The following is a 25,862-nucleotide window of genomic DNA, read 5'->3' as shown; positions in this document are numbered from 1 at the left end:
TCTGTTTATCTTTTCAATTTTTTTCAACTTTTTTTTTGTTTATCTTTTTCAATTCAATTGAATTTTCAAAATCAATTTTCAATTTTCTGTTGATTTTCACTGCTATTTTTCTCTATCATTTATTCCTAATCTAGTCTTTATTTTTTTCTTCTGCTTGTTTTTGGTTTAGTATGTTCCCTTAGTAGTTTAAGTTGAAGTTTAGATTATTAATTTAAGATACTTCTCCTTTAACGTATTTGAAGCTACAAATTTTCCTCCTGAGCACTGCTTTCATTGCATTCCCTAAATCATCGTATGTTGTTTTATTTTTGGCATGGAGTACAGCAGGTGCTCAATAAACATTTATTGTTGAGCAAAGAATGAATTTTGTTTTTTTTAAATTGTGATAAGTTGTACATAGGATTGACCATTTTTACCATTTTTAACTGTACAGTACAGTGCTATTAAGTACATTTTATAATTTTCTTTGCATTTTCCTCTTTTACTCACTGATGATTTAGGACTATGTTATTTAATTTCCACATATTTGTGAATTTCCCAATTTATCTCTTATTTATATCTAACTTCATTGTATTGTGACCAGAGAGAGAACATAATTTGTATGATTTTCATCCTTTTAAAATTTATTGAGTCTTATTTTATGGCATAACATATGATCTATCCTGGCAAATGTGCCACATACACTTGACAACAATGTATATTCTATTGTTACAGAGTGCACGCATTATTCTACATGTCTGTCTCTTAATGATTTAAGAATCTGTTTGCACATAAACCAAGTTTAAGAAAAAAATTCTCTATTATCTAAATCTTAAATTTTTCATGGTACTCCCTACTTTTCATACTGCTTACATATCTCATATTCACATATTTTAAAAATCAGGTCTCCCCTTTAAAAATAAAAATCTCAGTTCTGTTACCATATTAAAAGCTGGTTTCTAAGAGCAAAACCTACGAAAAAGGTAAGCTAAAAAGATACTTGCATGGGATTTTTTTAAGAGGTTTCTGAAACATGAAATCCCCACACTTAGGTGAATAAGAAGAGAGGGAAGCATTTGATATGTCATTTGATAGCATGACAGCTGACATGGCCATCCCAAATTTCCCAAGGGAGCAGGGTTACACTCAGTTGAAAAAAAGAAAACCCTATTAAGTACTGGTTATTCAATGTGAAGACAGAAGGTATAAGAAGGCTTGGGGTAGAGGAACAGGGAGAGTTACTATTACTGCATAAAGTCAAACTATAAAGAAGTAATGTAGCCGTAGTTAAAATTTGGCTTTTGTTTCAGCACTATAGAATAAGCAAGGCAACTTCACATTTGAAACAGCACTTTCTAATTCACTAAGTAATTATACAAATGCTACTTTCCTTTATCCACCCCCAAAACCTCTCTATATGACTGTTACTCTCCTCCTATTTTACAGAAGAGTTAACAAATTCAGAAGCAAAGTAACTTCCAGGATCACCCAGCACACATGAAACAATCAGGATTTGAACCTGAACTCCAAATCCAGGGCTATTTCCATTAAGTCACAGCTATTGCTTCTTACCAATACAGATGGGTCTCTGCGTACTTTAGAGACCTATATATATATTTATAATTTAGGAAGGAGATTCACAAAGGAAGGATACATCCACCATACTTAATGTTACCAAAATAAGAGAAGAGCCTGAATCGAGAGAAGCAACTAGAACCTGGCACAGTACCACGTACTAAGCAAGTACTCCATCATGAACAAATGAAGAATCATATGCATCCCCACAAGTAACTCTAGGCAAGTAATCAGCAATCTTTAGTTCTGAGGGTTTAGGATTTCCTGCAGATGCTGATGGCAAACCAAAGGCATCATCATTAAAAAGAAAAAGAGAAAAAAGAATGCATAACCACTGGGGGACACTAGGTAAAGGATAAACAGAAACTGTACTATTTCTGCAACTTCTTGTGAATCTATAAGTATCCCAAAATGTAAAGAAGACAAAAGTGAAAAGTTACACATGATATGGACAAGTGCTTGGCGCTAATTTCCTAAATTCACTAAATACCTACTGTGCCAGACAATCTGCCCAGCACTGCCTTCAAGGCAAGCTCCAAGTTCACTAGGGAAAGAAAGACAAGAGAACAATCTATTTTAACACAGTATATCAAGGTGCTTTCTTATAAGACTACTTTTCTGATGACTCCCTAGTTAACAGGGGAAAAGGAAATACTGCAACAATGAAACAAATATAGGGGCACCATTGAGCAAAGGTCTGTCTTATTTGTATGCTGGCATGAAAACACATGCTTTGCTTACTCTCACCCTCCCAATCATTTCCTTTGCTTCCATTCTTGGCTCCAACAAGATTTATACTGAAGACACAGAATCTGACCAACTGGGAAATCCCACAGAGTCACAGAGCCTTCAATAATAAGGAGTCGTGTGGTCGAAGAAGATAGAGAACTGAACTGAAGGCTTTAGAGATTCATTTATTCATTGACAAATCAGATGGTATTAGGTTTAGCTTCAAATCTTTCTAATGCAATAAAGTGAAGCAGCAAAAAAAGAGAATTTGGAATAACAGCCAGGCGATGACAAAGACTACTGAAAAGTTTTCCATACAGCTTCCTACCCGCCCCAATGAAACCATACTTCAAGCATTACAGACTTTAAGACTGTACTTTATTAAGCTTACACATAAAGCTAGAGGAAATTCTCTATATTTCTCAGATCTATTATAACAGAACACTGCTATTACTAAAATGACACTTGTACATTCATATTTTATGGCCTTAGGAAAAAAAAATTCCACAAGAAAAACACAAAAAGAGATCTGTGCCTTAACCATGTTAGTATATATTGAATCATACCCACAGACACTCAGTTTCCAAACTGAGTTGTTACTGCCTCTGTATTTTTCCAGCATGATTTATTCCTATCCATCACTAACACCACTTTCTTTAAAATATCAAAAGACATGGGGCGCCTGGGTGGCTCAGTCAGTCAAGCATCTGCTTTGGAGAAGCAGTCAAGGCCTGCTTCTCCCTCTCCCTCTGCCTGCTGCTCTGCCGATTGTGTTCTCTCTCTGTTAAATAAATATCTTTTTTAAAAAATAGAATACTTAAAAATAAAGTATCAAAAGACATAACCCTCACTCTAGTCCTCCATTTAAACAAAAAGATCAGTTGAGAATGTAACTGGATATAATCAAACATGCTTTAATACACTGACAAGAATAAAATTCATAACTAGGACAATTTGGAAACATCTATTGATAACCTATAAATAAATGTCTTGATCCCACAAGTACAAATCTAAGAATCTATGTAAGGAATTAATCCACCAAGTACACTGAAATGTATATATAAAGTTGTTCACTGTGGCTGTCTGTGCATGAAATTTTTTTTTACTTTTTTAAAAAGATTTTAAGTAATCTCTACCCCCAACGTGCAGCCGAACTCACAACCCTAAGATCAAGAGCTGCATGGTCCACCAACTGAGCCAGCCACGCTCCCCCATGGAGAACTTTTTCAATGAAAATAACCCTAAATGTATAAGAACAAGGAATTGGGAAAGAAATTACCATACATCCAAACAACATACCATGCAGTCACTCTATAGTAAAGATACGTTTCTCATGGCCTGAAAAAATATTTATGGTGAGTTTGCTGAAAAAAAGCAAGCTAGAAGGGTACCTAGCATGCTCAGTTGGTAGAACATGCAACTCTAAATCTCAGGATCCTAAATTCAAGCTCTATGTTGGATACAGAGTTTACTCAAAAATAAATAAATAAATAAATACATACATACATTTTCAAACAAACTAGAAAACAGCATGTTTATGATGTCATAGGTTTATAAAATACAAAGTAGTCATATCCTGCATGCACAAAAAAATACGGACAGAAACAATATGCCAAAACGTTACTATATTTTCTAAAGTGAAAATGTACACTATTTAAATAATTTTAAAAATACATGTTAAAAACAATCGTACTAAAAAAAAAACAATCGTACTAAAAAAATAATACTAACAAAACAATGCTGCAACCTATATATACATATAAAGGCTTATGTATGCATAGAATATCTAGAAGACCATCTAAAAAACCAGAAACACTGGCTGCCTCTGGAAATGGATGTGAAAGAATGTGGAGAAAAGGTGGAAGAAGAGTGACATTTCACTCTCTAGCCTTTGTACCTTTTAAGTTTTTTTGACCATGTATATTATCTAGTCAAAGGAAATATAAATTTTAAAACATTAAAGTACGATAATATTCTTTCTAGTTAAACCTAATATATACAGAAATTTGTTTGTAAAGTCAAATTTAATTGTAATCATAAAACCATACACATCACCAAGAATTAAAAACTACAGGGTGGCCTGGCTGGCTCAGTGGGTGAGCATGTGACTCTTCATCTTGGGGTCATGAGCTCAAGCCCTACATAGAGCTTTAAAAAAACTGAAAACTATAAAAAGAGTCAGTTATTCAGCAAATTGTCCATCTCTAGTCCTCCTCTCTAGAAGGCAACCTTGGTAACATATAAGGAAACAAAGCTTATTTCTGAACCTCATATCCAGCCATGGAATCTTTGCAAAGTCAAAAACAGAAAAACAAACAAGTAATGAGAAGAAAACAAGTGCTTGATTCGTTTTTTATCACTGAAGCATAGCCACATTTTAACTGAAAAATGACATGACAAAACAGTTATATACTTTTATAAAATTATATTTTTAAGTATATTAACTACAGGATTCTCATACTGCAGGCTGGGTTTTATTAAAACCTCTAAGATGGGAGCACCTGGGTGGCTCAATCAGTTAAGCCTCTGATTCTTGATTCCAACTCAGGTTGTAATCTTAGGGTCACGGGATCAAACCCTGTGTCCAGCTCCATGCTCAGCAGTCTGCTTGTCCCTCTCCCTCTGCTTCTCCCCCTGCTCACTCTCTCTAATAAATAATTTTTTAAAAAAAAGAAAAGAGAAAAAAACAACTTCTAATATGTATGATCTGGCAATATCTCTCAAATTTTTAAAGGTACATAACTTTCAACCCAAAATGTCAACTTAATGGGAATTTATTCATTCATGTCAAAATAAATTACTATAGAATTATTCTTTCTAGCATTATTTATAAAAGCAAGAGACCAGAAAAAACTAAATGTTACTCAACATAGAGCTAGGTAAATTATGGTATGCCATACAGTGGCATACTATTCAGCCACACTCTTCATTTAAAAAAATAATGAGGGGGATCCCTGGGTGGCGCAGCGGTTTGGCGCCTGCCTTTGGCCCAGGGCGCGATCCTGGAGACCCGGGATCGAATCCCACGTCGGGCTCCCGGTGCATGGAGCCTGCTTCTCCCTCTGCCTGTGTCTCTGCCTCTCTCTCTCTCCCTCTCTCTCTCTCTCTGTGACTATCATAAATAAATAAATAAATAAATAAATAAATAAATAAATAAATAAATAAATAAATAAATAAATAAATAATGAGGGGTGCATGTGTGGCTCAGTCACTTGAGTATCTGACTCTTGATCTCAGCTCAAGTTCTCAGGGTTGTGAGTTCGAGCCCCATACTGGGCTCCACACTGGGCATGGTGTCTACTGAAAAAGAAAAAAAGAGGGACGCCTGGGTGGCTCAGAGGTTGGGCATCTATCTGCCTTTGGCTCAGGGTATGATCCTGGAGCCCCAGGATGAAGTCCTGCATTGGGCTCCCTGCATGGAGCCTGCTTCTCCCTCTGCCTATGTCTCTGCCTCTCTCTCTCTCTCTCTCTCTCTCTGTTTCTCATGAATAAAGAAAATCTTTAAAAAATCATAATAATAATAATAATTCTATCAAGACCTTAGGGCTCTCCGCAAGATGCTAGTTTCAAACAGCCTTCTCTCAGCAATGGTGCTTTCTTGGCTTTTGTCTGTGGCCACTTCACAAAATGAGACCATGGTATTAATATGGCCAAGAGTCAGGCTCTTTACCCCACGGTCACAAGCTAGGTCCCCAGCCAACATAGCTCTCTCACAAACAGAAAGCAAAAAACAAGACTCCAGAGTACCCAATCAGGGGTGCATACCTGGTTCAGGGTCTTACATTCTTCAGGTCAAAACAGGGTAAGACACATCCCTTTCCCTACCCTTAGATTAGGAGCCCTTCCCTTTTCAGTTTTCCCACAGTAGCACACTTAACTCAGAAATCCTGTCTCCTTGCTTGTGTGACTGCCCTCTTAGCAGTGGAGCTCTTTGGAAACAGGGCGGAGAGCCTTTCTCTCTGTCCTGTGGCACAATAGTTAAGTGTGCTGAGTGAAGATTCTGATCAAGGCTTACAGTTTCTGCATTCTTTACTAAATACCCAGGATACACCTTAGAATAACTCCCTTTATTAAATGGCAGCAGTTTTTATGAAGGCTCTGTGTTTTTAGGTCCATTTCTCAACAACATTTACCTATACCCTTTCTGCATCCCCTCCATTCACCTTACCCCATCCCAAAAGAGGTCTAGCAATCAAGTGATTATAAGATGTTCTTTACCTTCCCCAGCTGATATCCTTTCATGATTCTGCAAAATCATTAATATACAGTTAGGCTAAATATTGTTCCTTTGTCCAAACAAATGTTCCTTTAGCAATTTCAGAAATCTCCAAGTCTAAAAAGCATGAGAGATTGGAAAGCTTTTCCCATCATGTTCTCTTTAAAAATGCAGTCACAGGGCAGCGCAGGTGGCTCAGCAGTTTAGCGCCGCCTTTGGCCCAGGGCCTGATCCTGGAGACCTGGGATCGAGTCCCATGTCATGCTCCCTGTATGGGGCCTGCTTCTCCCTCTGCCTGTGTCTCTGCCTCTCTATCTCTCATGAATAAATAAATAAAATATTTAAACAATAAAAATTAAATAAATAAATAAAATAAAACTGCAGTCACAGGCCATAGGAAATCTCCTTGGCATGCCGATCACTACCAATAGGTAAACAAAATCAGGATCAGGCTAAACTACCATAACCATGAGCCCAAATCAGCAGCAAGAGATGCTGAGAGCCTTCCTTTTTAAAGAACCAACCCCCACCCCACCCCCCCAGCATGGGATCCCCTGTCTGAAGGGTGATGTATTAAATGACAAAAACACTTCTTGAATCAAATTTTTTGCATATAGATATAGCTATATACTACCTCTGGTCTTATTTATGAAGAAGTTGGGTCTATCTTTTTGTACACAGATATATGGCTATACATTCAGATACATACCAGGCCAACTTCTCCATAAAGAGGGCTAGAGGTAATGAAAGAAAACAGTCTGCATCACTTCTTTCTACTCTCCCTGGTATAAACCATTATTCTGACTAAGGGAGTTCAAGCTCTTGAATCCCTTCATTAGTTGACAATTATCCTGAAAGCATGTCAAATACAGGATTTGCTCTGACCTCTCTGATGTTATGTTGCTTAAAACTAGAAAATAAAAGATTAAATTATTTCCTTTTCTGTTTTCACTATTAATAAGGAATTGCTAAAATAAACAGTGGAAAATAACCACTGTGAGATAACCAGTATCTCATATGATGAAAGCGTTTATATATTGACATACTAAGAAATACCTACTTAAAGAGTCAAAACCTAGTGGAAAACAGAACACCAAAGGCCAACCTTCAAACTGGGGCTTCCCTTCACTGACATGTGGATGATAGATTACAAAATGGGACTCCTAAGGGGGCTCTGATCACTTAGGACAATTAATATTAGACCCTACTGAACACTAAGGAGTTTGACATGAAGAAATCTGACAATACAGACCTAGAGAGAAAGATCAGATACGCCTTCACTAGTTAACTTCTGACATTTCTAGGCAAAAGAATTTCTTAATGATACTTAATATTTTTGTTAGAAAAGTAACATACACTAATAATGCACAAACTCCAAATAATTTTTAAGGTAACAGCATTTCTGTATCACTCAGTGGCATATATATTTTGCTTTGGGTATTTGATTTCACTGCCTACCCTCTTTCATCCTTACCCACCCCGCCTCCCGTTTTCTTCCTTCAAAACAGGATAGGTGGATATTTTGTGGGTTACAGCTTTGCTGACATATGAGAGACATTTAATAAATGAGTTTCCTCTCTTCCTTTTAATTTTATCTACTTTTTTTTTTTTTAATGTATATAGTTACTTTTAAGTGGTTTGTGTTTCAGAATAGATTGTGAGGACTTTCAGGGTAGGGTGTATATTTCTTTGTTTCCCCATTTCCAAACCTCTTTTGTCCCTGAACCGAAGGCAGATGTTCAATCACTGAGCCATCCAGGCATCCCTGGTTAAGAGTTTAATATTCAGAATATATAAGAACCCCTAAAAAGAAATCAACAACAAAAAGACAACAATACAATCTAATAATGAGCAAAGGATTTGAATACATAGTTCTCCAAAAAAGGTAACACCTTAGTCATGATGGAAAAACAAATCAAAAACACAGTGAGATATTATTTCACACCTATTAGAATGGCTATAATTTTAAAAATAAAATAATGGAAAATAGCAAATGTTCACAAAGATATAGAGAAACTGAAACCCTTGTATATTGCCACTGGGGATGCAAACGGTACAGCCACTCTGGGAAAGTTCGAGTCCTCAAAAAGCCAAACAAAGAAATACCACACAACCAGTCTTTCTAGTCCTTTGGTATATACCCAAAAGAACTGAGAAGAGATTCAAACAGAAGTTTTTAAACCAATATACATTGCAGCATTATTCACAATAGTCAAAAAGTGGAAATAACCCAAGCTCTAGCAATAGATTGAGATAAACAAAATGTAATATATACATACAATGGAGTATTATTCACTAATTAAAAGATTAACATTCTGATACATCCTATGACATGAATGAATCTTGAACACATTATGGAAAATGAATAAATCATAGAAGGGCAGATATTATATGATTCCAGTTACGTGAAATATCTAGAAAAGGCAAATTTGTAGTGACTGAAATAGATTATAAATTACCAGGGACTGAGGGAGAGGGAGGAAGGGGATTTATGGCTTAACGGTTATTGGGTTTCTGTTTGGAGTAATGGAAAAGATTTGGAAGCTGACTCTAATGATGGTTGCACAACAGTGTGAATGTAATTAATGCCACTGACTGATAGTCTTAAAAATGGCTAAAATGGCCTATTTCATGTTATATATGGTCTAATCACAATAAAAAATAAATTAAAAAGAAAAAAAGGTTACATTATGTCTGTAATGATCAGGATTGTCCAAGGATAAATTTCAAATCAGGGACTCAAATCTAAAAGAGACTGTAGGTCATCTTATCTATAACCTTCATGGAAACCCTAGTGGGAAGCTTATGTCCTATATCCTTCCTGACTAGTAAGGAGGCATCTCTAGATGCCACCAGATGCTGAGAGCAGACTTTCTCCCAAGACAGCCCACTGACCTTTAATGAATGAGGAATAACCTGTGCTGGAAAAACAGAAATAAATGGAAAGGAAGCTAAAGAAACTGGGAGCCAAACTCTGCCACTTTGCAGCTGTTTGTGCACAAATAATTCAACTTTTCAAAACCTCAGCTTCTTCTCATTAGAAAATGAAAATCTCATCTGCCTTTAAGTGTTGCTCTCAGAATTGGCAAAAGCGTACCTAGAAAAGGTTGGGTGTTCAATCCGTGGAGGTCATTGACATTATGACACTGGGTTTACCTACCTACTACCCCTGAGCCAACCAAAGGCTGAGCAGGACATGGTTTGGGGCTGGAGAGCTCTATGACTTACCAGAACTAAAATAAAACAAAGCGATCAGCACCATGAGCAGACTTGAGACAAGGAGATGTTTTAATGCAGTTCAACTACTCTTAGAAAGACTGGTTTATTGTTCCTAGAATGAACCAGACTACTCTACATTAGGAAAGGCACTGCTACACAATCATTCCCTCTATACAACAGGCCTCTGTTAGTATGTCTGAGCAACCGTTCATAACAGTCTGCCTCTACCCACAGGAAAGACACACTTCTGGAAAGAAACCGAGCAGAAAATGAGCTTGAAGATAGTCCTGAGGCAGCTCACAAACTTTGTTGCTTCAGAATCACTTGGGAAATCTCTTTAAAAAGCAGATGCCTCACCCCCATCACCAGATATTCTGATTACTAAATATTTAGGCAGGGCCCTGGAGTACAAAAAAAACATTTGAAGGTAGAAGATGAAAATGTAATTAAGATTACATTCTGATGTTGACAAACTATTCTGTTCCACAAAGCAAAGGCTGCATTTTCCTCCACATCTGGAAATGCAAGCACTTTAGCAATGCAGGGCAGGAGTGAAAACCAAGGAAGGAAGATTATCTGCATATAATGCCCAATATAAATTGCATACAGTTGGTTCATATAAAAGTCCATCATTACTGCTTATTCTGTCTTAAAATAAATGAAAAATAAAAATAACATACCATTCTACATCTTTCAGAGTAACAAGAAATACACTTAAAATAAATTACCTGAAGTTGGTAAAATTCCTGTGGAACTATTACATTCTTAGGGTCTGGGAAAATTATGAACGGTTACAACTTTTTGGTCAGCAATCAGGCAATGTGTATCAAAAGTCACCCAATACTCACTTCAAATTTATCCTAAAGAAACAACACAAGAGAAGCAAACTATATGCAAAAAGATAGTCACGGTTGTAATATATGTAATTTAAAAGAGGGTGAGGGGGGTACCCGGGTGGCTCAGTGATTGAGCAACTGCCTTTGACTCAGGTCATGATCCTGGGGTCCTGGGATCAAGTCTCACAATGGGCTCCCAGCGGGGAGCCTGCTTCTCCCTCTGCCTATGTCTCTCTGCCTCTCTCTCTGTGTCTCTCATGAATAAATAAATAAAATCTTTAAAAAGCAGGAAGGTGGGGGCCTCCTGTCTGGCTCAGTCAGAAGAGCATGAGACTCTCGATCTTACGGTCATAAGTTCAAGCCCCACTGAGTGTAGAGATTACTCAAATAAGTAAACTTAAAAAAAAAAAAAAGGATACTTACATATCAAGGATCCCAGTTTTCCAAAATTTGCCATATAAATTCAAATATGACAAAGCTACTAAAAAATCTAAATGACGCATATGTCATCACATGGGAAGTAATCGCAAAACATGCAAGACCTAGTATTACTTACTAAAAAGTACATACGGGGCAGCCTGTGTGGCTCAGCGGTATAGTGCCGCCTTCAGCCCAAGGTGTGACCCTGGAGACCCAGGCTTCCGCTTGGAGTCTGCTTCTTCCTCTGCCTGTATCTCTTGCCTCTCTCTCTCTCTCTGTATGTGTCTCTTGTGAATAAATAAAATCTTTAAAAAAAATTTTTTTAAATTAAAAAATAAAATAAAAAGTACATACGGACAGCTTCAAAGGATGATACATTGAGAAATAATAACTTCTGTTAGGATGGTTTGATGTGGCTTTACCCCCTCTGGTCTCTCAAGTTACTGTGCTATTGCCATGTAATTGTAATAAGATTATATATAAATTTAAAGGATTTTGCTTGGAATGTTAACCTGGAAAACACTTATAGAAACAAGCAGAAAATGGATTCAACCATACTGAACAAACATAAACTCACCCAAATATTCCATGGTAACAAGACAGTCCCAAGGCCAGTTTTGGATTCTTTTCACAAAAAGATCCATCTTCCCAGATACATATAACTATTAAACCTTGAATTTACATTTTTTTGTAAAAGTATGAACACACTAAAAGATAGGAGGAAATCTGGTGTGGCAGCTATTCATATGGCAAAAAGATCAGGTTTCATGAACCGTAACTTCAATAATACAACAAAATTATGTAGCTAAGAACCACTGACAGGAAAAGAACATTTAAGTTGAAAAATAGAAGGTCCCACTCTCGTCCTAGCTCTGAAACTGGGATTTAACTTGCAGGTCTTAGTTTCTCATTTGTAAATTGATAGGATAATGATGTTATCTAACCTATCTACCTCTCAGGACTTTGAAAGGAAGCAAGGAAGATTATGAATGTAAAAGTACTTTGAAAATCGAGGGTTTTATCCCCCTTAAATCTGGCTACTAATGTCAATAGCCAAACTGTGGAAGGAGCCTCGGTGTCCATCAACATGAATGGATAAAGATGTGGTCTACATATACAATGGAATATTCCTCAGCCATTAGAAACGACAAATACCCACCATTTGCTTCGACGTGGATGGAACCGGAGAGTATTATGCTGTGTGAAGTAAGTCCATTGGAGAAGGACAAACATTATACGGTCTCATTCATTTGGGGAATATAAAAAATAACGAAAGAGAATAAAGGAGAAAGGAGAGAAAATGAGTGGGAAATATCAGTGAGGGTGACAGAACATGAGAGACTCCTAACTCTGGGAAACGAACAAGGGGTAGTGGAAAGGGAGGTGGGTGAGGAGATGGGGTGACTGGGTGACAGGCACTGAAGGGGGCACTTGTCGGGATGAGCACTGGGTGTTATGGTATATGTTGGCAAACTGAACTCCAATTTAAAAAATACCAAAAAATAAGTAAATAAATCTGGCTATTATGTATTATTATGAAGACACAAACCTGTAGCTACCAAAAATGAGAACAACTGTTTAGAAGGATACATTTTCAAACTGATAAGTGGGTATGCCTCCCAGGGCCCTGAGATCTGGGGCTAAGCCCTTCCCTTTACCTGCATTATTTGAATCCTTCAGGAGAATCTATTCATCTATTACTTGGTAATTTTTTTAATTTGTAAAAAGCAAATACAATCACTAACAAAATCAACATAGAGTGCAGGGTTCTCGGACTTTAGAGTTTTTGTTTGTTTGTTTGTTTGTTTGTTTTTAAGAATCACCTGGGGATTGTTAAAACTGTGGCTATCCCAGTCTCACAGACTTAAGTGACCAAAATCTCTATATGGACTGGAATAAATAAATTCAGACCATTTGGATTTTAAAAAGCTCCTCGGGGTGCCTGGGTGACTCAGATAATTAAGTGTTTGCCTTCAGTTCGAGAGTTGTGATCCCAGGGTCTGGGTTGGGGAGCCCCACATCCAGCTCCTTGCTCAGCGGAGAGCCCACTTCTAATCTCCCTCTGCTTGTGCGCTCTGTCAAATAAATAAAATCTCAAAAAAAAAAAAAAAAAAGAGCCTCAAGTGATTCAGGTGAGTTGATTATTGCTTCTTCTGCTACATTTTAATTAATACTAACTCTGACCACAAATACATAGTAGGAATCCCATGTACACCTACTTACTACATATGCCAGTGATGACTCTCAACCCTTGACATGTATTATCTCATTTAATCCTTACAACCCTGTAAGTAGGTACTACTGTTAACAATGCCCTCTCCTCACCCTTGTTTTATAGATGAAATTATTAAAATAAAAAGAGAGGACTTAACAGGCCCATGGCACAAAGTCACAGTGCTAGTAAGTGGCAGAGCCAGAACATACAACAAAGTTTGAAAACACTTGATACAGTTTCTTAACCTAAGACAACAGCTGTATACTCTTGTCAGGTCACAGAAATTACTGTTTCATTTCAGATATTGCATTTAAAAAAAAACACTAACAGGGATCCCTGGGTGGCGCAGCGGTTTGGCGCCTGCCTTTGGCCCAGGGCGCGATCCTGGAGACCCGGGATCGAATCCCATATCAGGCTCCCGGTGCATGGAGCCTGCTTCTCCCTCTGCCTGTGTCTTTGCCTCTCTCTCTCTGTGACTATCATAAGTAAATAAATAAAAATAAAATAAAATAAAATAAAAATAAAAAAAAAAAACACTAACAAAAGAGAGTTGCCTGAAGAAAGCAGCAGAGGGAAATCTGATTAAACCGCAAGGGGACAGGGCACCTGGCTGGCTCCATCGGTAGAGCATGGGACTCTTGATCTAGAGGTTATAAATTCAAGCCCCATGGTGGGTGTAGGGATTACTTTAAAAAAATAAAATCTCAGGGTTCCTGAGTCACACAGTCGGTTAAGTATCAAATTCTTGGTGTCATCTCAGGTGCTGATATCAGCACAGAGCTGGCTTGTGATTCTCTCTCCCTCTCCTCCTCTCCCCCTCCATGCATGCAAGTCTGTGCTCCCGAGCTCTCTCTCTCTCAAATAAATACATACATCTTTTAAAGTAAAATCTTTAAAAAAAAAAAAAAAATGAGGGGACAAAGGATCTAGGGCTGTTTACATATTTCCAGCATAACTGGCATCACTTTGTAACATGTAATCCCCCTATTAGACTGTGAGCCCTTCAAGTATGAGGACCATGCAGTTTTTTCAACTGTACCTTTATGGTACCTGGTTTAATAAATTAATTCATCAATAAATGAATCTACAGAAGGCTTGATGACTGTCCTACGAAATGAAAGGCTATTATGTGAAGAAACAGACTTAATTCATGTTGCTTCAGCAAGTACAACCAAGAATAGGTAACGGGAGCAGCAGATTTTGGTACAGTCCAAACTAGCTTTCCAGTAACCAAGACCTGTATAATAACAGAAAAGTACCTCTGCAACTTGAGGCTGATAATCAGAATAGAGTAGACAAAAGGTAGGAGAGTGGTCCATGGAGCCCTAAGAGGTCTTCCAAAGCTCAAATTCTTCTATTCTAATTTATGATACTTTTGCTCAATCTTTCACATTTCGTACATTTACTGTGACTAGTTACACAAATCCTGGTAGTAAGTACAGAAGATACCACAGTGTTGTATAAACTCCCAGTGTCCTCAAGGATTCTAGAGGAGAATAAAAGCACAGGCATCAACCTTTCAGGGAGGGAGATAATGGATACAACAGTAATCAACAAGGAATGAGTTTTCCAGGCATGAATCAAAAGGGAAGTCAACACAGGCATTAGGAAAGAAAGCCATCAGGGGGCCTGGGTGGCTCAGTGGTTGAGCATCTGCCTTCAGCTCAGGTCTTGATCCCAGGTCCTGAGATCAAGTCCTACACTGGTTCCCCACAGGAAGCCTGCTTCTCCCTCTGCCTATGTCTCTGCCTCTCTCTGTGTCTCTCATGAATAAATAAAAATCTTAAAAAAAAAAAAAAAAAAGGAAAAATGCACCATCATTTGAATACCCTGGAGCCATATTTTTAGAGATGCATGGGGGTAGGTAGATTGGGACTGCCATAACAATCTCTGGGGAAAAAGCAGGCAGTAATGGTCTGAGCATAAAGGAGGCAGGAAACCCTAGGGTGATGAAGACCCACCAGAAATAAAGACTAAACTCTGGCTTAAAAAGAGAAGAACTTTGGAGGTCATTGAGTCAAACAGGTTGCCCTGCTTGCACTGGATAAAGAAAGGTTTGTTTACTTTCTTAAATTACATTTTACAAACCAAATATTCTATCATCAATGACTTGTCCTCTGCTTAGTTTTGAGTTTTTTGTTTTGTTTTTTTTTTAACTGATAGATCCTTCTCTTATTTTCTAGGAAACCTTTTAGATGATTGTTTTTCCCGCAGTTATCAAAACTGGCAGTTTTAATACTCTTAGTCTAATATTATAATTTCTCAAATGGCTGTAATATTTACTAAGAATACTAAATTAAAAGTCTTGTCGTCTAAAATCTTATGATTTTGTAAATAGAAGATTGTTAAGAAGAAATGGAATCTCAAAAATAAATTTAAGTCCCAGATCCCTCACTCAACTTATAAATTGTGGGACTGAGCCCACCTAAGAAAACAGAATTAACAAACTGCTGAAGCAAAAAAAAATCTAAATCCAAAACCAATGAACATTAACACACATGAACAATAAACTTAATGTTCTTTGGCCAATCATTTCTCAACATCCCTGTCAAACTATTTTAAGGATCTGAAATCTTGCTCTATAAAAAGTAAGTTCCCATCATCGGAACTACACTTAAGAGATTCTATCGGAGTGGTTACTGAAGCGTAAACACCAAGCTTCAGTTTTTTTCTTTCCTTTCAGTATAAAAAAAATGCTTACCTCATTTAGATAAAGTTGAGTCTCTGGCCCAAATCCTGACATACCAGGAGATCTAGGTTTTCACTTCTAACCCTAATTTAAGGTGTAAGGTTAGCGTAGGCCTTTTTCCATATTTACCACTTAGATCGTAACATGGGGATATAATATTTGACAGCTCCACCACTGCTGGTCACTTCAAAAGATTTCTCAGTTTGGTTAACCTCTCAGTAGGGAGGACATAAAGCTAGGGCTGAAAACACGGCAAAAATTAGAACTTTAAAAGCAAAAATAGTGCTGCTGCACGCATGTTAGCTAACAAGCCAGGAATTACAGAAACAGATTTGAGTAACAATTACTAAGAAAGGTGCAGTTACATGATTTCACAAAAATGAATAAGAAAACAACTCACAAAAATTTAAATCTTTCTTAGCAAATGGAGAAGATAAATAATATGCACTAATTCTGGGACATTGTGGTTTTTGTTTTTATCAATAATGTCTCTGCATCAATGTTACTATTCTCCCACTCCCTTTATGAGCAAAAGGAGCCCACTGTCCAGGATCCCTCATGCCAAGGGCTCAGTGAGTGTCACAAATAATAACAGTAATAAAAGCAACAATCTCCAAAGCTAGAATTTATGCGGGACTGTGGCACCAGAACAGGGGACAAGGCACATGGCAGCATGCAACTATTTCTCGCTTCTGACTCTTCTGCATCACCGCCTCCCAAAGGACTGGAGAACCCAAAAGCTCTGGCTGCCACATCTACAAATCAAAGTCTCCCGATTAAAGAACTCACAGGTTCCATGAACGGTCAGGATCTAACGAACGAACCCCCACCACAAGAGAGAAATTCATCCGGATGCAACAAAACATGCTTCAAAAGGCTCCGCCTAAGTTTTTGTTGTTGTTGTTGTTTTTAATCTTAGGAATCAACACAACTATCTTAATGACATTATGTAATAAGTTAAGACTCTGGAAAACCCCATACTCATCCGAGCGGCTCGGAACAGGGAAAGCAAAATTCGATTAGCTCCATTGTACCCGACCCGGCTAACGTGCAAGACCACACACTCGTCCCCGTCAGAGCGGCTCTGCCGATACCGAAGAACAACAAAGGCAAGTTGAGGAGGCTGCACAAGGCTTAACTCAGCACTCGTCGGGGTCCCCGTCCCCGCTCGGGGAGGCAGCTCTGCGCGGGCCCGGGGGCCGAGGGACCCTGCGCATCCCGCCGGCCCCGGCCCCGGCCCGGCCCGGCTCGGCCCGGCCCGGCCCGGCTCGGCGCCGCTCGCGCAGCTTTTGTCTGGCCCGGCTGCGCGCCCCGGCCGCCCGCTCCCCGGCACCCCTTCCCTCCGGAGCCTTCTCCACACCCATCACTCGCCGAGGACTGGCGGTGCGCTTCTCCCTCGCCCCCTCCCCTCGAAATCCCGGGCTCTGTTCAGACGCGGCCGGCCGCTCGGCTGGCTCCTTCCACGGCGCGCGGAGGACCCGGGTCAGGAAGGGGCCCAGGGTGGGGTCCGCGCGAGGACGGGGGACGGGGGACGGGGACCGGGGCACACAAAGCCGCGCCGACCCCGCGGCCACCCCCTCCGCCCCCTGCGGAGCAGCCTGGGGTCGGCGAGCGACCCGCAGGCCGGATCAACAACCCTCCCACCGCGCTCCCCGCCCGGCCCCCACCCGAGGGCCGCCCCCTCCCCCCAAAGTGCCCCCGAGAGCCGATGACAGCGCCGGACCTCGCCCCCACCAGACCCGGCGCCCCCGCCGCAGGCGATGGCGCAGGGGCCTCGGAGGGCTCGGGCCAAAGACCCTCGCCCTAACCCGGTACTTACCGCCGTATTATTCGCTACTGTTGCCGCTGCAGACCAGACAGCCGCCGCCTTCTCCTCCACCCCAATGAGGTTAAGCGCCTGGTGCGGGGATTAAAAAAAAAAAAAAAAAAAAAAAAGAAGCCGAGAGCGCCTGCGCAGTGCGGTCTCCCTTTTACCGCCACCAACCCGGCTGGACCATAGAGAGCGCAAACCAAGACCAGAGAGGCGGCTGCTCTCTATGGTGACGCCCCGCGCAGGCGCAGGCGCAGGCGCAGGCGCGGGCCCGGCCGCCCTGGGCTTCGGGAGCTGCAAAGCCCGGGAGCTCTTTCCCCCTCCGAGAACGTTAATTGACCCCGGTAGGGACCCGTAGGGTAAAGGTTCTTTAAGGGAAGTGTGAGCCGGGGGCCTCTGGGGCCTCTGGGGCCTCTGGGAAGTTGCGGCAAAATTCAGGCTAGGCCACGAGGCTCGGATGTGAGAGCCGCGGAGACAGAGAACCACAAAGCAGGAGCGCAAAGAATAGAGTTGAGAGGGAGTCGGGAAAGCCCGGATAAAAGCCGTCCGGCCGGGACTTCCTGCGGTCGGGGTCTAATGCCTGCCGGAAACGGACTTCCCCTTCTGGGTTACGCGCGTCCCGCCCCCACCACGGGGCGACCGAGATGAAGGGAATTGTGCCCTGCGGCTTTCCGTACCGCGGCTGGCGTCCGTCCCCGCTTCCCTGCTCCGCCGGGCGCCGGCGCCTGAGCCGGAAGCACAACTCGGAACGGTGCGCGGCGCTCCCGGGAGCGGAGCCGTCGGCGCGGAGGCCTCGGAGGCTCCCCGGGAGGCCGGCCGCAGCCCCTCTTCGCGGAGCGCCCCCGCAAGTAACGCTCGTTCTGTCTTCCCTCTCGCATTACTTTCGATGACACGTGAGAGCGTGTTTCGGAGGGTAGAAAAGTGTGCGAGTAATAGGGCCGCCTTTGAGGACCCGACGGACCCGCACTTTTGCCGTGTCAAGCCCCTGTGTTCGCAGGTAATTCGACACTGAGAGTTTGTGCCTGGAATTACACGCTGCGTCGACGAAATCCGTCTCCGGGAGCGAGTCGCCCTCCCTCACGCTCGATGCCCCGCGCACTGAGTTTTCCCGGGCAGCTCGTGAACGCCGAGCTCCGCGGTGGCGGAGGGTGTTCGCGTGAGGAGAGGCGCGAGAACGGCGAGGTGACGCCCCTGCTGCGCGGGGCTCCGCGGCTGTGCTCGCTGAGGCCCCCGGTCTGAAGGCGTAGGCGGGGCGTGGGTCTAGGCGAGGCCACCGGCTTGGGCGGAAGCGCCGACAACCTGAAAATGAAGAGTGAGGATGAAAGCATCCCGGAGGAGAAGCTCCTTAGGACCGAGGCTGGGGGGGGGAGAGGGGGGGGAATACGGGGGCAGCGTAGAAAGGAAGGTCTGAAAAACAGGATGGGAATTTTTTTTTTTTTTTTTTTTTTTTTACTTAATATGGTAACATACACATAACACAATTGACGGTTTTAACCACTCGTAACTGCGTAGGTCAGTAGAGTTAAGCGCAGGGACATTGCTGTGCAGCCGTCTCTGGAACGCTTCATCTTCTAAAGCTGCAGTTCTGGACCTGTTAACTCATTCCCCACTACCCCCAAGCCCTGGCAACCACCATTCTGCTTATGTTTCTGAACTTGACAACTCGGGTACCTCCTGTAAGGGGGATCATAACAGCGTCTGTCTCTGTGACTGGCGAATCTCACTCAGCATAAGGTCCTGGAGATTCTTCAATGTCACATGTGTCAGAATTGTCTTCCTTTTTAAGGCTGAATTATATTCCATTGCGTTTATATACCGGGATAGATAGTTGGGTTACTTACATCTTTTTTTTTTTAATAGGTTTTATTTATTTATTCATGAGAGACACAGAGAGAGAGGCAGAGGGAGAAGCAGGCTCCATGCAGGGAGCCCGATGTGGGACTCGATCCCGGGTCCCCAGGATCACGCCCTGGGCTGAAGGCGGCGCTAAACCGCTGAGCCACCCGGGCTGCCCACTTACACCTTTTAACTGTGGTGAATAATGCTACTGTGAACATGGGTGTACAAACATCCCTGGGACTGCTTTCAATAGAATGAGGAGGACTTAGAAGACATGTAGAGGGACACCCGGGTGGCTCAGCTGTTGAGCGTCTGCCTTCGGCCCAGGGCTGATCCTGGAATCCGGGATCGAGTCCCCCATCAGGCTCCCCTCATGGAGCCTGCTTCTCCCTCTGCCTGTGTCTCTGCCTCTTTCTCTCTCTCTCTGTGTGTCTCTCATGAATAAATAAGTAAAATCTTAAAATTAAAAAAAAAAGGAAAAGAAAAGAAAACTAGTAGAGAAAGCTATACTTTTCAAGTCCTGGACTGGGGATAATAATACGGTAAAAGAACTGTTTTAGGAAGTGACCTGGCACTGGAAGCCCAATACGTATTTATACAGAGTATTTATCGAGGCTTTAAGATGTCCTAGGCATTGTACTACTGCTTTATGTAAAGTATTGATATGTCATTGAATCCATCAAAATAAACATGAGCCAATTATTATTCACATTTACCAGTGAGAAAAATCAAGGTTCTGGGTTACAGATGGGCTACAGGAGACTCACCAACCACACATACAGATAAATCATTAGGAAACAAAATTCCCATGGGAGCCAGACACCCATGGGCCCTGACTACTTACCAATTGAAGGATAAAGATTTTGAAAGAAAACAATTTAAATGTTCAGAGTGAGTCTTCACAAGAGAAAGAACTGGCTGACATCAAGCGCTTTCACAGTCAAATTACTGGTCTTATAACGGCTTAACACAGCAAAATGGCATGATCTGCAGGTCCCTAAAAGGACTCTGTGATTTCATTCGAGGTATGTTCATTACCTTTAAAAAATCTAAAATGCAGACAGCCAGGGTGGCCCAGCGGTTTAGTGCCGCCTTCAGCCCAGGGCCTGATCCTAAAGACCCGGGATCGAGTCCTATGTCTGGCTCCCTGCATGGAGCCTGCTTCTCCCTCTGCCCGTGTCTCTGCCTCTCTCTCTCTCTCTCTCTCTCTCAGTCTCATGAATAAATAAACACAGTCTTCTTTAAAAAAATCTAAAATGCCAAGTAAGTGTATCTTTGTATGTACTAGAGAAAGTAATAAGACACATTTCCTATTCAACATTTCTTTTTTTTTTTTTTTTTTTTAAAGTTCTCTTAGGACAGAGGGTTTATTTTTTTTTTTTAAAGATTTTATTTATTTATTCATGACAGTCACAGAGAGAGAGAGAGAGGCAGAGACACAGGCAGAGGGAGAAGCAGGCTCCATGCACCGGGAGCCCGATGTGGGATTCGATCCCGGGTCTCCAGGATCGCGCCCTGGGCCAAAGGCAGGCGCCAAACCGCTGCGCCACCCAGGGATCCCACCTATTCAACATTTCATCTTCATTTTACATTCTCAAAAACCCTATAGGACCATTCAAAACAATGATACATTTGGCAGGGGAGGAAACAAATGGCCAGAAAGGAAAAATGATTAGCGCAATGTCACATGACTTACTGGTACCAAGACCCTAATTGAAATCTGAACCTGTAGAATTCCCACTCTCTGCTTTGGTCTCCCTTACAAAGATAGATACCATAGTCTTGAGTGGACAGTGTTTCTATTCAATCAGTCTCATCTTCCTCAGGGATACATGCCCAAACTCTTATGAAGCTAGCACCAATTAACCAGTAAAGCAGAGAATATAAGTACATTTTAAGTAGCATTCATACACTTAGATATATTGTGTACAAACTGTGTGCCAAACACTTAGCAAAGCAGATACCCATATTCTCATAGGAGATAGAAAATAAAATTGTAAATATAAACTATGTCAGGTAGGATAAGTATTTATGGGGAAAAAATGAAACAGTAAAGGAGAAAGAAGTGCTGAGGATAGGGAAAGAGGTTTCTTTTTAAATAGGACTGGTGGCAGGGAGGGCCCACTGAGAAAGTACAGATCCGGAGGAGTTGAAGAAGGGAGAAATGTCCATCTTGGGAGAAGAGCCATCCAGGTAGAAAAAACGGCAAGTGCAGAAATCATTCTGAGGGAGGAGGATGTCTACTATATTCTAAGCACAGAAAGAAGGCCAGAATGACAGAGGCAGAGTGTGGCAGGGGAAAAGTAGGAAATGAGGTCAGAGGTAACAGGATGCCAAATTGTGTAGGGATTTACAGGGCATTGTAAGAATTTTGGTTTTTACTGAGAGGGGAAGCCATTGGAAGATTTTGAGCAGAGAAGTAAAGTGACTTTATTTTTAAAGAACTACTTTAGCTTCTGTTTTGAGAATAGACTGTTTAGGGAGTAAGGGACTTTTGAGAATAGATTGTAGGGAAGTAAGAGGGACCGTTTAGGAAGCTCTTGCAATTCTGCAAGTGAGACAGTGGTGGCTAGGGAAAAGTGCAAGCAGTGGAATGGTGAGGTGTCTGGATATATTCAGACAGGATGGTACACGGGGTTTAATAAATTGATTGACATAGGATGTAAGCAAAAGGGTAGTTAAGGGGATTCCCAATATTTTTGACTGAACAGTTTAAAGAATGGAGTTGCCATTTATTGAATGGCAGAATCCGGAAGGAGCAGATTGGGAATGGGAAGCAATAAATTCAGCTATGGAGATGTTAAGTTTGAAATACCTATTAAAGGTCACCCGGGTGGCTTAGTCTGTTAAGTGTCCAACTCTTGAGCTTAGCTCAGGCCTTAATCTCAGGGCCATCAGTTCAAACCCAATGTTGGGCTCCATGCTGGATATGGAGTCTATTTTAAAACCAACATTGAAAAAAAAAATAAAATAAAATAAAACCAACATTGAAATGACTATTAGCACATAGAAATACCAAGACAGTTAGATATTTGGAATCTGGAGTTCAGAAGAAAGGTCTAGGATGGATATGTAAATTTGGGAGACACAAGCACAAAAGAGTATTAAAAGCCATGAGATCATCTAGATAGTAAGTGTAGACAAAAATTTGACAAATTTATTTTTTTTTAAATTAATAAATTTTTATTTAAGATATTTGACAAAGTTAATAAAATTTTTATTTAAGATATTTGACATGTGATTCCTTCTGCCGCCAATCACCATAGTTCCACCAAAGCCAGAGTGAAAAAATTTGACAAATTTAAATAAAGACTGAGCCCTGGAGCACTCTAGCCTGTAAAGACTGAGATGATAATGAAACCAGTAAAGGAGACAGAAAGGTCAGCCACTGAAATAAAGGGAAACCAGGAAGAGCAACCAAGTCAATTGCTAATGGGCTTTAATTGACTATTGCCATAACATTGGGGTGGTGAGGATGGAAGCCTGATTGGAATGGGTTCAAAAGAGAGTGGTAGGAACAGAATTGGAAAGAGGAAGGATAGATAATTGGACACAGGAAGTAGGGGTTGAAAAGTAGAGTGAAACTTCAAGGGATAGGTAGGGTCAAGAGAATAATTTTTAAATTACTTGTATTTTAGGATTTTTTTAAAGGTAAGATTCTCCCTTAAATATAACCTGAATACCATCATCATACCTCAAAACTTAACAACACCTAGTATCATGGTCTACCCAAACCTCACATTTCCTTAATTGTCTCATAATTCTTTTGCTACCAGGTTTACTGAGATTCATATACTATACAATTCATCCATTTAAAGTATGTAATTCAACAGTCTAATACAAAGAGTTATACAATCATCACTAACAATTCTTTTTTTTTTTTAAGATTGATTTATTTATTTTAGAGAAAGCATCAGCAGGAGGGGCAAGGGAAAGGGAGAGAGAATCTGAAGCAGACTCCATGCTGAGCACAGAGCCTGACACAAGGCTCAGTCTCACAACCCAGAGATCAAGACCTGAGTCTGAAACCAAGAGTTGGATGCTTAACTGGCTATGCCACCCCAGCACCCCTACAGTCCATTGTAGAACAGCTTCATCAGCCCAAAAAGAAACCCTATACCTATCAGTACTCACTACCCATTTTTCCCCAACCTATCAGCCCTAGGCAACAATCAATTTATTTTTTTGTCACTATGAATTTTCCCTTTCTGGACATTTCATATAAATGGAGTCATGTAATATATATGTTTGACTGGCTTCCTTCACTTACCATGTTTTCAGGGTTCATCTATATTATATTATAGCATGTGGCAGTACAGTACTTCATTCCTTTTTATTGTCAAAACATATGTATGTGCCACAATTTTTTTATCCACACATTTGTTATCCACACATTACTTGATGGACATTGGGTTGTTCGGACTACTTTTTGGCTGTTGTAGATAATGCTGCAATGAACATCTATTACAAGACTTCACTGTGGAAATATGTTTTCAGTTTTCTTAAATATCTTCTTAGGTTTGGAATTGCTGAATCATATAATAACTGTATGTTTAATCTTTTCAGGAATGGCCAGGCTCTTTCCATAGTGAAGCTGCCATTTTATATTCCTACAAACAGGATATGAAGGTTCTAGTGGAGACATCCTCACCAACACTTGTTAATATCTGTCTTTTTTATTATACCTATTCTACTGGGGGTATAGTGCTATTTCACTGTGGTTTTGATTTGCATTTCCCTGATGACTAATGACGTCAGTCATCTTTTTGTCGCATATTGGCCATCTTGTATAGCTCATCTGAGAACTGCCTATTCTGATGCTTTGCCTACTTTTTAAATTATGTTGTCCTTTTTATTATTGAGCTGTAAAGTTCTTTATATATTCCAGATTTAAGTCCCTCAGCAGATACATGATTTGCAAATATTTACTCATATTCAGTGGGTTGTCTTTTCATTTTCCTGATGATATCCTCCAAAGCACAAGGTTGTCATTTTAGTGTCCAATTTATCTTCTTTTTCTTTTGTTGCTGTATTTTCGGTATCTTATCTAGGAAACCATTGTGTAATCCTACGTTTTCTTAGAGTCTTACCCTTTTGGCTCCTACATATAGATCTTTGATCTATTTTCATTTTTATTTATGGTTTAAGGTAGGGGTCCAACTTCATTCTTTTACATATAGCTTTCCAGTTGTCCCACCACCGTTTGTTGAAAAGCCTATTCTTTCTCCTTTGCATTGTCTTGGCATCCTTGTCCAAAACCAATTGACTATAAATATATGGATTTATTTTTGGACTCTAAATCTATTCCACCAATGTATATGTGTATTTTTATGCCAGTACAAACTGTTTCAATTACTGTAGCTTTTTAGTTTGTAAAATTGGGCAATATGAGTCCTTCGATTTTTTTTTTTTTTCTCTCCAGTTGTTTTCGCTATTTGGGATTCCTTGAATTTCCATATAAATTTTCTAATCATTTTGTCCATTTCTGAAAGAAAAAATGCAGTTGTGATTTAGATAGGAATTTACTGAATCTGGAAATAAATTTGAAGAGTATTGCCATCTTAGTAATATTAAGTCTTTTGATTCATAATCATGGAATGTTTTTCCATTCATTTAGATCATCTTTAGTTGGGGCACCTGGGTGGCTCAGTGGTTTAACATCTGCCTTGGCTCAGGTCATGATCCCAGAGTCCTGGGATCAAGTCCCACATCAGGCTCCCCACAGGGAGCCTGCTTCTCTCCCTGCGTGTGTCTCTGCCTCTCTCTCTGTGTCTCTATCTCTCATGAATAAATATAGTCTTTAAAAAAAATAGATCATCTTTAGTTGCTTTCAACAATGTTTTGTAGTTTTCCTAGTATAAGAATTGTTCATTTCATTTTCAGATTATTCATTGCAAGTATATAGGAATACAATTAATTTTTGCATATTGACCTTGAATCCTGTAACCTTCCTAAACTCATTGATTATTTTTGTAGTGGATTCCTGAGCATTTTCTGGAAACAAAATTATGTCATTTGCAAATAGATACTGTTTTTGCTTCTTTCTTTCCAGTCTGTATCACTTTTATTACATTTTCTTGACTGATTTTTTCCAGCTAGAACCTCTAATACAATGTTGAAGTGTTAAGAGTGGACTTCCTTGTCTTTTTCCTGATCGTAAGCATTCAGTCTTTTATCATTAAATATGACATTAGCTGTGAGGTTTTTATATATAGCCTTTATCAGATAGAGCATGTTTTCTTTTATTCTTCTTAGTTTATTGAGTATTTTATCATTATTAAAGGCTTTGGGATTTTGTCAAATCCATTTTCCGTGTCTGTTTTGATGCTCGTGTG

General features: G+C 40.4%; 1 protein-coding gene and 1 long non-coding RNA gene across 27 annotated transcripts in view; one reads left to right on the top strand and one right to left on the bottom strand.

The window, feature by feature from the left end:
* Positions 1-17,856, bottom strand: part of CLASP1 (cytoplasmic linker associated protein 1) — a 267,443-nt gene extending 249,587 nt beyond the window's left edge. For all 25 annotated transcript variants that reach the window (XM_072788828.1, XM_072788829.1, XM_072788832.1 and 22 more), the window contains exon 1: positions 17,698-17,856. The gene's annotated coding sequence lies outside the window, so the exon portion shown is untranslated. The remainder of the gene's footprint in view (positions 1-17,697) is intronic.
* A 94-nt stretch (positions 17,857-17,950) lies between these two features.
* LOC140611841 (uncharacterized) overlaps positions 17,951-25,862 on the top strand; it is a 47,602-nt gene continuing 39,690 nt past the window's right edge. For both annotated transcript variants that reach the window (XR_012013093.1, XR_012013092.1), the window contains exon 1: positions 17,951-18,685. This is a non-coding gene — a long non-coding RNA (uncharacterized lncRNA). The remainder of the gene's footprint in view (positions 18,686-25,862) is intronic.

This window comes from Canis lupus, chromosome 20 (genome assembly GCF_048164855.1).
Source record: "Canis lupus baileyi chromosome 20, mCanLup2.hap1, whole genome shotgun sequence".
NCBI classification, from domain to species: domain Eukaryota; kingdom Metazoa; phylum Chordata; class Mammalia; order Carnivora; family Canidae; genus Canis; species Canis lupus.
This window is presented reverse-complemented; position numbering and strand designations above follow the sequence as displayed.